Source organism: Schistocerca gregaria, chromosome 11, assembly GCF_023897955.1.
Source record: "Schistocerca gregaria isolate iqSchGreg1 chromosome 11, iqSchGreg1.2, whole genome shotgun sequence".
NCBI classification, from domain to species: Eukaryota; Metazoa; Arthropoda; class Insecta; order Orthoptera; family Acrididae; genus Schistocerca; species Schistocerca gregaria.
Genome location: NC_064930.1, coordinates 11539102 through 11551945, shown reverse-complemented (window position 1 = coordinate 11551945; position 12844 = coordinate 11539102).

Here is a 12844-nt window from a genome sequence, read left to right as displayed (position 1 = left end):
CCTTACTTATAGTTCGACGTCGCGCCAAAGCGAATGAGCACATTTCGCCTACGGCTTAGGCCACTCTCCTAGTGTGGCTGCTCTGTGTCTGCAGGCAGCGAGGGGCTGCAAGCTTCCTGTGTTCGCACCTATATCACCTGTGCTTGCTTGTCAGAGACAGACTATCGCAAAACATTCAACTCACTCCATGAAGTGATTGCTACGGCATCTGTTATCAGCAGTCACAACCAGCAACGCCAGTAGCAGCCGACTGCACGCAAAGAATGGGAACGTGCAGTGGGATTTACGTGAACTCGGCGCAAGGCAGATCTTTCCGACGTAGGCTTGAGAATCTTATGGGAACATTTGTACTGTTTCTAAGTTAAGTGTAGGTGTGCGAGGTGGGTGCTTCCTGCGCACGAATAAAAGAACGCTTGCCAATTGTGGATGCTAATCGTTCGCTTGTATCTGCCTAGACACCTCTGCTGGTTGGGAATTATTCCTCTTGCATGGCAAGGTGCGCATGTAGGAGTGTTAAAAATTCTGGAGGCGCTGGGTATCGATCCCAGTACCTCTCGCACACTAAGCGAGCGCTCTACCATCTGAGCTACGCCCACCCCCCCGTTCACTAATAGTGCTACATACAGCCACATCAACGTCACAGACCCTTACACTCCCATTATTCCGCAGACAAACACTACTCTCTATGTATCAGTGAGGGTGTCTTTCAGGTTTCGTGCATTCTGTATCGAATCGTAGTTGGCCACATTAAGAGTGGCACGCATAACGTCGAAAGTAGAATTCGGACACCGCTCTGAGTAAGACGAACGTGTTGTCCACTCTCTAGGCTTCAATGACGTTAAGCCGTGATACCTAAGACCGATCTGCACTCGATGACACCACGATAACAGCCGGTCACCACACTTACATCTTGCTCTCCTTATAACAGTATACATCATATCAGTCTGTGACGCTGGTTTTGCAACTTCTTGCGTCCCTTTATGTTCGCCGCGACCAACACTTACCATGCACTGACCACAAAACATGGAGGAGCCGGAGCTTGAACCCGAGACCTTTCACACGCTAAGCGAACGATCTGCCAACTGAGCTACGGCTGCACACACGACCAAGCCTGGCTATTCTCCATTCTTTGGGACTCTGATGTGCACGGACACGTTGGTTGGTTGGTTTGTAGCGGCGAAGGTACCAGAGTACAAAGGCGCGGACACGTTCATATACACAAGAGTTCCAAGTAGTTTCGATACTCTGGTATTACGAATGCAAATTCCGTCTGTTTTTCACGTCTTAAATGGAAAGGGCGGTCACAAATTGGTCCATTTCACTCCTTGTCGACAATCACACAGCACCTGAGGTAACAAGCACATCTCGAGCCCCATTGTGCTCTCCATTGTTCATGCCAACTCAGTGCCTCGCTCTTTGCTACTGTGTAAAACTCTTGTCGTCCAACTGCAAAACACTGGGACACAACCAGTTTCCGTGTCTCCATTGCACTGATCATACTGCGAAACGCTCCCCAAACTCGGCAATCACCCATGCAGCCGACTTTTCCGACTTTACACGACGCTCACGCAACGCTCACGCTTTTTTTTTTTTTTTTTTTTTTTTTTTTTTTTTCCTTTATTGTGATTTTAATACCTGTGACAAACAGGTAGGCCGGCAGCGGACCAAGTATGCCGCTCTTCGGCCTCAGAGTATACACAGAACAGAGATGAGTGAGATATAAAAACAATCAAGACGGCGGGGTACAAACAGTAGACAAAACAGAGTTAAAACGGAGTCGGTCACGTGCGTAGCACAATGGATAAAAGCGGAGAAACATGGTGCACAAACGCAGATGGCAGATGGCCACACGTGAACCAGCGGAGCACAAACGACGAAACACAAACACACTGCAGGAGAGTCGAGGCACAAACACATGCGATGGTCTTCGGCGTAGGACGATGAAAGTAACTGATGGAAGACAGCAGAGTCGTGGCCTGCCAAGGGGAAAAGGTGTGGGGAAGAGGAGAGAGAGGGGGAGGGGAAGATGCCAGTGGAGGAGAGGGATGGAGGAGAAGGGGGAGGGTAGGGGGAGTGGAAGCCCAAGGAGAAAGGGGAGGGGAGGGATGGAGAGAAGGGAGAGAGGGTGCCCACAGGAAAAGGAGAGGAGAGGGAAGGTAAGGCTCAAAGTTGGTAGGAGGGGTAGATGGAGGGGAGGAGGGCATCATCAGGGAGGGGGAGTTGACGGAAGCCACCGAGGGAGAGGGTGTGGAGGGTGTAAAGATGGAGAGCAGGTGGGATATAGGAATGCAGGCGCGGCAGCGGGTTGGGGTGGGAGAGGATGGGAGAGACAAGAGGGTGTGGGGGATCAAGCTTGCGGGAGGTGTAGAGGATCCGTAACCGTTCGAGGAACAGGAGGAGGTGCGGGAAGGGAATCAGGTCATAGAGGATCCGCGTGGGGGAAGGGAGACGGATGCGATAGGCGAGGCGGAGCGCATGGCGTTCTAGGATCTGAATGGACTTGTAGAAGGTAGGAGGGGCAGAGATCCAGGCGGGATGAGCATAGCAAAGGATAGGACGGATGAGGGACTTGTAGGTGTAGAGGATGGTGGAAGGGTCCAGACCCCATGTACGGCCAGAAAGGAGCTTAAGGAGGCGGAGGCGGGAGCGTGCCTTGGCTTGGATCGTCCGGAGATGTGGGTTCCAGGAGAGGCGACGGTCGAGGGTGACACCAAGGTACTTGAGAGTAGGTGTGAGGGTGATGGGACGGCCATAAATAGTAAGATAGAAATCAAGGAGACGGAAGGAACGAGTGGTTTTGCCTACAATGATCGCCTGGGTCTTGGAAGGATTGACCTTGAGCAACCACTGGTTACACCAAGTGGTGAACCGGTCAAGATAGGATTGGAGAAGGTGCTGGGAGCGTTGCAGGGTGGGAGCGAGGGCAAGGAAGGCAGTGTCATCGGCGTACTGGAGAAGGTGTAGGGGAGGTGCAGGTGGAGGCATGTCTGCCGTGTAAAGGAGGTAGAGAAGAGGGGAAAGGACGGAACCTTGGGGCACACCGGCGGAGGGGTAGAAGGTGTAGGAATCAGTGTTGTGGATGGTGACATAGGAAGGACGGTGGGAAAGGAAGGAAGCGACCAGACGGACATAGTTGAGAGGAAGAGCAAAGGTTTGGAGCTTGAAAAGGAGACCGGAATGCCACACACGGTCATATGCGCGTTCGAGGTCGAGGGAAAGGAAGATGGCGGAACGACGGGAATTGAGTTGTTCGGAGAGGAGGTGAGTGAGGTGAAGGAGGAGGTCATCGGCTGAGAAGGACGGCCGAAAGCCACATTGGGTAGGGGGGAGGAGGCGGTGTTGGTGAAGGTGCTGGTGTAGGCGGCGGGTAAGAATGGATTCCAGGACCTTGCTGAAGACCGAGGTAAGGCTGATGGGACGGTAGGAGGAGACAGCGGAAGGCGGTTTGTCGGGCTTGAGGAACATCAGGATCCGGGAGGTTTTCCACAGGTCGGGGTAGTAGCCGGTGGACAGGACCACATTGTAGAGCCTGGCCAATGTGGAGAGGAAGGAGGCAGGAGCTTCACGGAGGTGACGGTAAGTAACACGATCGTGACCGGGAGCAGTGTTGCGTTTAGGGCGAAGTGTAGCAATGATATCTTGAGTGGTGATTGGGGTATTTAGTTCTGTGTGTGTGATGTTGTCCAAGTACTGGAAGCCAGGAGCAAGCGGGGGGACAGAGGTATCAGTTCGATCACGGACATCAGGAAAGAGGGAATAATCGAACTGGGGATCGTCAGGGATGGTAAGGATATTGGAGAGGTAGGAGGCGAAATGGTTGGCCTTACTAAGGGCATCAGGGAAGGGGTGGTCATCATGAAGGAGAGGGTAGTAGGGAGAGGGTTTAGATCCGGTAAGGCGGCGGAAGGCTGACCAGTACTTGGACGAGTTGATAGGTAAGGTGGCATTAAGACGGGTGCATGTCTGTCGCCAGTCCCAGCGTTTCTTTGCCGTGAGTAAGTTCCTGATGTGTCGCTGTAGTTGCCGGTGGCGTCGTAGTGTGTCCTGGTCACGTGTGTGAAGGAAGGCACGGTAGAGCCGGCGGGATTCACGCAGGAGAAGGACGGCCTGTGGGGGTAAGGTGGGGCGGTGCGGATGGATGGCAATGGTAGGGACGTGGGCCTCCACGGCCTCAGACAAGGTCTGCTGGAGAAAGGAGGCAGCACGGGTAACGTCATCAGGTTGGTGGTAGGTGAGGGGGTGGCTATCGACCTGGAGAGCAAGGGAGTCCCGGTAGGCATTCCAGTTGGCACGGGAGTAGTCATGGACATATTTCGGGGGAGGGTCATGGCGCGGGTCGGGACGGGGGCGACGACCGTCTGATACAGTGAGGAGGACAGGGAGATGGTCACTGCCAATGGGATCAAGGACGTCCACCGCTATGCGGCCAAGCAGGGTGGGGGAGGCTAGGACGACATCGGGAGTGGTATTGGATTCAGGGCGGGTGTGTTGGGGAATTGGAAGGACGTCGCCTTGGAGGGTGGCAAGGAACCGATGCCACCGCCGTAACTGGGCGGCAGAACGACTATGGATGTTAAGGTCGGCGGCGATCACGTAGGAGGAGAAGGTACGGTCGATGTGGGAAAGGAAGTCGAAAGGAATAGGTGCAGCGGGGCGGACATAGATGGTGGCACAGGTAAGGGTAAGGCCGGGGAAGAAGAGACTAAGGATCAAGTGTTCTGTGGGGTCAGGAAGGAGGGGTTGGAGCCGGACAGGGATCTGGCGGTGGTGGCCAATGGCAACTCCGCCACGCGCTATCTGGAGTGGATTGTCAGACCGGTGAAGGAGGTAGGGCGAGGTGTGGACGGTGTGGTGGGGCTGAAGAAAGGTTTCGTTCAGAAGGAAGGCATCCACACGGTGGGTCGTAAGGGTATGCATAAGGAGGTGCTTGTGGGTGGGAAGGGAGCGGATGTTATTGAACAGGATACGGTGCTGTCGTGCCATAATGGGAATTTAAACGAGGGTGTCGAGACGGGAGAAGGTGAAATGGGCCTGGTTGTGGGAATAGGTGGCGTAGGTGTTGAGGTGGAACACGGAACGGGCAGCGAGGGAAATCTGGTGGAGGGTGTGGGGACGCTGAAAGGGATGGACGTTCTGGAGCACTATTGTGACGAACCTGATGATGTCCTCTGCGGTGGGGGGAGGACGGAGGGAATTGCCAGGAGGGGTGGGGTCATCCAAAGGGCGGAGAGGAACAGTGAGTTCAGGAGCGGATGGAGGAGGTCGAGCCTTGCATTTCTGGGAGTAGGTAGGGTGTTGGAGGTTGCAGGTATTGCAGGAGGGAGGAGACTGAAGGTTGGGGCACTGCCGGAGGAAGTGCGCTTGCTTACAATGCGGGCAGACTGGGGCCTCGCGGCACTCTGATGTTGGGTGTGCGTTATAACGCAGACACCTCTGGCAGCGAATGGATTGTGGTGGGGAGCGGGAGGGGTCAACCTTATACCGGCGGTGGAAGAGGAGGGCACCCTCCTTAAGGAGATGGTCGATGGAGGGAGCGTGTTCGGAGAAAACTCGCATAAGGCGAGTGGGGCCCGCAGAGTTGAAAATGCGGCGAACAGCTCGCACCTCCAGGTACGGGTGGGCCTTCAACTCCGCCAGCACCTCTTCCTCCGTGATCGTCGGGCTAAGCCGAGTGATCACGGCGGTGAGGGTCGGCGGGCGACGTGGGGGTTGGGGTTGACGGGGGGAGGAAGGGGAAGGAGCAGGGGCAAGGGAGGCATTAGGTCCAAATCGGGTGAGAGGAATTCGGGAGAGGATGTCGGAGTGTAGGGTAGGGCTTGGGGAGGTGATCAAGACAGAGTCCCTACGGGGGGTAAGAAGGGAGATGGGGGCTGCAGGGAAGTATTGGCGGAGGAGCAAGGTCAGGTTGCGGGCCTCCAGGAGAGAGGGATCAGGACGGGAGAGGAGATACTTGTAGGAGGGGGAGTTAGAAGAGGAAGTAGAGGGGGCTGGAGGGGAGACATCCATGGCATCTAGGGGTGGGGGAGGGGGAAGATGCTGGGACTTCTTGGGTGCAGAGGAGGCGGGGGTGCCACTGGGACGCTTAACAGCGGGGACAGGATGGGAGGAGGTGTGGGGCACAGGAGTGACGGGGAGATGACGGGAAGCGGCAGGTCCCGGTGTCGGTGCTGGTGCTGGTGCTGCTGTTGGTGCTGCTGTTGGTGCTGCTGCTGGTTGTGGCGCTGCTGCAGGTGGTGGTGCTGGCGCCGGCGATGGTGCGGCATGGGTCGTAGCCCGACGAGACACAACCCTGGCAGGGGCCGCATGAGTGGTGTGGGGGAGTGGGGGAAAGGGGTCGTGTGTGGAGGCTTGGGGAGAAGGAGCAGGGGATGGGGCGACAGAGGGAGCTGGGGTGGGAAGGGTGAGGAGGGGCGGGATATAGTAGGACGGGGGCGACTGAGCACACCAAGTAAGAGTAGTGGCAGCGAGGGAGGGCGTCGTATAGACGATGGCGGTGGTAGTGGCGGTGGTGGTGGGGGTGGTCATGATGGCAGTAAGGAAAACTGGAAACACAGAAAAGAAGAATGGGGACAGACAAGGGACAAAGTCAGGAACAGATTACAGATGACAGATGAGAGACGTCGAGGAGCGAAAGGATGAAGGCAAAGACGAAGACGAGAATAGCGACGACAACGAGAGCAGGAGAGGAAGACGAAGCACTGGGTCCTGGCGGCGGCGGCGGCGGCGGCGGCGGCGGGGGCCGGAAGCTGCGGCGGCGGCGGCGGCGGCGGCGGCGGCGGGGGCCGGAAGCTGCGGCGGCGGCGGCGGCGGCGGCGGCTGGGTCCGGAAGCTGCGGCTGGGTCCGGCGACGACTGCTACTGCAAAACTGGCGGCACTGGAAACTGCTGCTGCTGCTGCTGCTGCTGCTGGCGGTTCCGGAACTGCGACTGCGACTGCGACTGCGACTGCGACTGCGACTTCTGCGAAGCCCTAACACTTCGATACGTAGCAGTACTCTGCAAGGTATCGAAGGGCGGAACTCTTCCGAGGTCCGCCGAAGAAACGCTCACGCTAGTGACAGCCTTACTTATAGTTCGACGTCGCGCCAAAGCGAATGAGCACATTTCGCCTACGGCTTAGGCCACTCTCCTAGTGTGGCTGCTCTGTGTCTGCAGGCAGCGAGGGGCTGCAAGCTTCCTGTGTTCGCACCTATATCACCTTTGCTTGCTTGTCAGAGACAGACTATCGCAAAACATTCAACTCACTCCATGAAGTGATTGCTACGGCATCTGTTATCAGCAGTCACAACCAGCAACGCCAGTAGCAGCCGACTGCACGCAAAGAATGGGAACGTGCAGTGGGATTTACGTGAACTCGGCGCAAGGCAGATCTTTCCGACGTAGGCTTGAGAATCTTATGGGAACATTTGTACTGTTTCTAAGTTAAGTGTAGGTGTGCGAGGTGGGTGCTTCCTGCGCACGAATAAAAGAACGCTTGCCAATTGTGGATGCTAATCGTTCGCTTGTATCTGCCTAGACACCTCTGCTGGTTGGGAATTATTCCTCTTGCATGGCAAGGTGCGCATGTAGGAGTGTTAAAAATTCTGGAGGCGCTGGGTATCGATCCCAGTACCTCTCGCACACTAAGCGAGCGCTCTACCATCTGAGCTACGCCCACCCCCCGTTGACTAATAGTGCTACATACAGCCACATCAACGTCACAGACCCTTACACTCCCATTATTCCGCAGACAAACACTACTCTCTATGTATCAGTGAGGGTGTCTTTCAGGTTTCGTGCATTCTGTATCGAATCGTATTTGGCCACATTAAGAGTGGCACGCATAACGTCGAAAGTAGAATTCGGACACCGCTCTGAGTAAGACGAACGTGTTGTCCACTCTCTAGGCTTCAATGACGTTAAGCCGTGATACCTAAGACAGATCTGCACTCGATGACACCACGATAACAGCCGGTCACCACACTTACATCTTGCTCTCCTTATAACAGTATACATCATATCAGTCTGTGACGCTGGTTTTGCAACTTCTTGCGTCCCTTTATGTTCGCCGCGACCAACACTTACCATGCACTGACCACAAAACATGGAGGAGCCGGAGCTTGAACCCGAGACCTTTCACACGCTAAGCGAACGATCTGCCAACTGAGCTACGGCTGCACACACGACCAAGCCTGGCTATTCTCCATTCTTTGGGACTCTGATGTGCACGGACACGTTGGTTGGTTGGTTTGTAGCGGCGAAGGTACCAGAGTACAAAGGCGCGGACACGTTCATATACACAAGAGTTCCAAGTAGTTTCGATACTCTGGTATTACGAATGCAAATTCCGTCTGTTTTTCACGTCTTAAATGGAAAGGGCGGTCACAAATTGGTCCATTTCACTCCTTGTCGACAATCACACAGCACCTGAGGTAACAAGCACATCTCGAGCCCCATTGTGCTCTCCATTGTTCATGCCAACTCAGTGCCTCGCTCTTTGCTACTGTGTAAAACTCTTGTCGTCCAACTGCAAAACACTGGGACACAACCAGTTTCCGTGTCTCCATTGCACTGATCATACTGCGAAACGCTCCCCAAACTTGGCAATCACCCATGCAGCCGACTTTTCCGACTTTACACGACGCTCACGCAACCCTCACGCTAGTGACAGCCTTACTTATAGTTCGACGTCGCGCCAAAGCGAATGAGCACATTTCGCCTACGGCTTAGGCCGCTCTCCTAGTGTGGCTGCTCTGTGTCTGCAGGCAGCGAGGGGCTGCAAGCTTCCTGTGTTCGCACCTATATCACCTGTGCTTGCTTGTCAGAGACAGACTATCGCAAAACATTCAACTCACTCCATGAAGTGATTGCTACGGCATCTGTTATCAGCAGTCACAACCAGCAACGCCAGTAGCAGCCGACTGCACGCAAAGAATGGGAACGTGCAGTGGGATTTACGTGAACTCGGCGCAAGGCAGATCTTTCCGACGTAGGCTTGAGAATCTTATGGGAACATTTGTACTGTTTCTAAGTTAAGTGTAGGTGTGCGAGGTGGGTGCTTCCTGCGCACGAATAAAAGAACGCTTGCCAATTGTGGATGCTAATCGTTCGCTTGTATCTGCCTAGACACCTCTGCTGGTTGGGAATTATTCCTCTTGCATGGCAAGGTGCGCATGTAGGAGTGTTAAAAATTCTGGAGGCGCTGGGTATCGATCCCAGTACCTCTCGCACACTAAGCGAGCGCTCTACCATCTGAGCTACGCCCACCCCCTGTTGACTAATAGTGCTACATACAGCCACATCAACGTCACAGGCCCTTACACTCCCATTATTCCGCAGGCAAACACTACTCTCTATGTATCAGTGAGGGTGTCTTTCAGGTTTCGTGCATTCTGTATCGAATCGTAGTTGGCCACATTAAGAGTGGCACGCATAACGTCGAAAGTAGAATTCGGATTCCGCTCTGAGTAAGACGAACGCGTTGTCCACTCTCTAGGCTTCAATGACGTTAAGCCGTGATACCTAAGACAGATCTGCACTCGATGACACCACGATAACAGCCGGTCACCACACTTACATCTTGCTCTCCTTATAACAGTATACATCATATCAGTATGTGACGCTGGTTTTGCAACTTCTTGCGTCCCTTTATGTTCGCCGCGACCAACACTTACCATGCACTGACCACAAAACATGGAGGAGCCGGAACTTGAACCCGAGACCTTTCACACGCTAAGCGAACGATCTGCCAACTGAGCTACGGCTGCACACACGACCAAGCTTGGCTATTCTCCATTCTTTGGGACTCTGATGTGCACGGACACGTTGGTTGGTTGGTTTGTAGCGGCGAAGGTACCACAGTACAAAGGCGCGGACACGTTCATATACACAAGAGTTCCAAGTAGTTTCGATACTCTGGTATTACGAATGCAAATTCCGTCTGTTTTTCACGTCTTAAATGGAAAGGGCGGTCACAAATTGGTCCATTTCACTCCTTGTCGACAATCACACAGCACCTGAGGTAACAAGCACATCTCGAGCCCCATTGTGCTCTCCATTGTTCATGCCAACTCAGTGCCTCGCTCTTTGCTACTATGTAAAACTCTTGTCGTCCAACTGCAAAACACTGGGACACAACCAGTTTCCGTGTCTCCATTGCACTGATCATACTGCGAAACGCTCCCCAAACTTGGCAATCACCCATGCAGCCGACTTTTCCGACTTTACACGACGCTCACGCAACCCTCACGCTAGTGACAGGCTTACTTATAGTTCGACGTCGCGCCAAAGCGAATGAGCACATTTCGCCTACGGCTTAGGCCGCTCTCCTAGTGTGGCTGCTCTGTGTCTGCAGGCAGCGAGGGGCTGCAAGCTTCCTGTGTTCGCACCTATATCACCTGTGCTTGCTTGTCAGAGACAGACTATCGCAAAACATTCAACTCACTCCATGAAGTGATTGCTACGGCATCTGTTATCAGCAGTCACAACCAGCAACGCCAGTAGCAGCCGACTGCACGCAAAGAATGGGAACGTGCAGTGGGATTTACGTGAACTCGGCGCAAGGCAGATCTTTCCGACGTAGGCTTGAGAATCTTATGGGAACATTTGTACTGTTTCTAAGTTAAGTGTAGGTGTGCGAGGTGGGTGCTTCCTGCGCACGAATAAAAGAACGCTTGCCAATTGTGGATGCTAATCGTTCGCTTGTATCTGCCTAGACACCTTTGCTGGTTGGGAATTATTCCTCTTGCATGGCAAGGTGCGCATGTAGGAGTGTTAAAAATTCTGGAGGCGCTGGGTATCGATCCCAATACCTCTCGCACACTAAGCGAGCGCTCTACCATCTGAGCTACGCCCACCCCCTGTTGACTAATAGTGCTACATACAGCCACATCAACGTCACAGACCCTTACACTCCCATTATTCCGCAGGCAAACACTACTCTCTATGTATCAGTGAGGGTGTCTTTCAGGTTTCGTGCATTCTGTATCGAATCGTAGTTGGCCACATTAAGAGTGGCACGCATAACGTCGAAAGTAGAATTCGGACTCCGCTCTGAGTAAGACGAACGTGTTGTCCACTCTCTAGGCTTCAATGACGTTAAGCCGTGATACCTAAGACAGATCTGCACTCGATGACACCACGATAACAGCCGGTCACCACACTTACATCTTGCTCTCCTTATAACAGTATACATCATATCAGTATGTGACGCTGGTTTTGCAACTTCTTGCGTCCCTTTATGTTCGCCGCGACCAACACTTACCATGCACTGACCACAAAACATGGAGGAGCCGGAACTTGAACCCGAGACCTTTCACACGCTAAGCGAACGATCTGCCAACTGAGCTACGGCTGCACACACGACCAAGCTTGGCTATTCTCCATTCTTTGGGACTCTGATGTGCACGGACACGTTGGTTGGTTGGTTTGTAGCGGCGAAGGTACCACAGTACAAAGGCGCGGACACGTTCATATACACAAGAGTTCCAAGTAGTTTCGATACTCTGGTATTACGAATGCAAATTCCGTCTGTTTTTCACGTCTTAAATGGAAAGGGCGGTCACAAATTGGTCCATTTCACTCCTTGTCGACAATCACACAGCACCTGAGGTAACAAGCACATCTCGAGCCCCATTGTGCTCTCCATTGTTCATGCCAACTCAGTGCCTCGCTCTTTGCTACTGTGTAAAACTCTTGTCGTCCAACTGCAAAACACTGGGACACAACCAGTTTCCGTCTCTCCATTGCACTGATCATACTGCGAAACGCTCCCCAAACTTGGCAATCACCCATGCAGCCGACTTTTCCGACTTTACACGACGCTCACGCAACCCTCACGCTAGTGACAGCCTTACTTATAGTTCGACGTCGCGCCAAAGCGAATGAGCACATTTCGCCTACGGCTTAGGCCGCTCTCCTAGTGTGGCTGCTCTGTGTCTGCAGGCAGCGAGGGGCTGCAAGCTTCCTGTGTTCGCACCTATATCACCTGTGCTTGCTTGTCCGAGACAGACTATCGCAAAACATTCAACTCACTCCATGAAGTGATTGCTACGGCATCTGTTATCAGCAGTCACAACCAGCAACGCCAGTAGCAGCCGACTGCACGCAAAGAATGGGAACGTGCAGTGGGATTTACGTGAACTCGGCGCAAGGCAGATCTTTCCGACGTAGGCTTGAGAATCTTATGGGAACATTTGTACTGTTTCTAAGTTAAGTGTAGGTGTGCGAGGTGGGTGCTTCCTGCGCACGAATAAAAGAACGCTTGCCAATTGTGGATGCTAATCGTTCGCTTGTATCTGCCTAGACACCTCTGCTGGTTGGGAATTATTCCCCTTGCATGGCAAGGTGCGCATGTAGGAGTGTGTGAGACCCTTACACTCCCATTATTCCGCAGACAAACACTACTCTCTATGTATCAGTGAGGGTGTCTTTCAGGTTTCGTGCATTCTGTATCGAATCGTAGTTGGCCACATTAAGAGTGGCACGCATAACGTCGAAAGTAGAATTCGGACACCGCTCTGAGTAAGACGAACGTGTTGTCCACTCTCTAGGCTTCAATGACGTTAAGCCGTGATACCTAAGACAGATCTGCACTCGATGACACCACGATAACAGCCGGTCACCACACTTACATCTTGCTCTCCTTATAACAGTATACATCATATCAGTCTGTGACGCTGGTTTTGCAACTTCTTGCGTCCCTTTATGTTCGCCGCGACCAACACTTACCATGCACTGACCACAAAACATGGAGGAGCCGGAGCTTGAACCCGAGACCTTTCACACGCTAAGCGAACGATCTGCCAACTGAGCTACGGCTGCACACACGACCAAGCCTGGCTATTCTCCATTCTTTGGGACTCTGA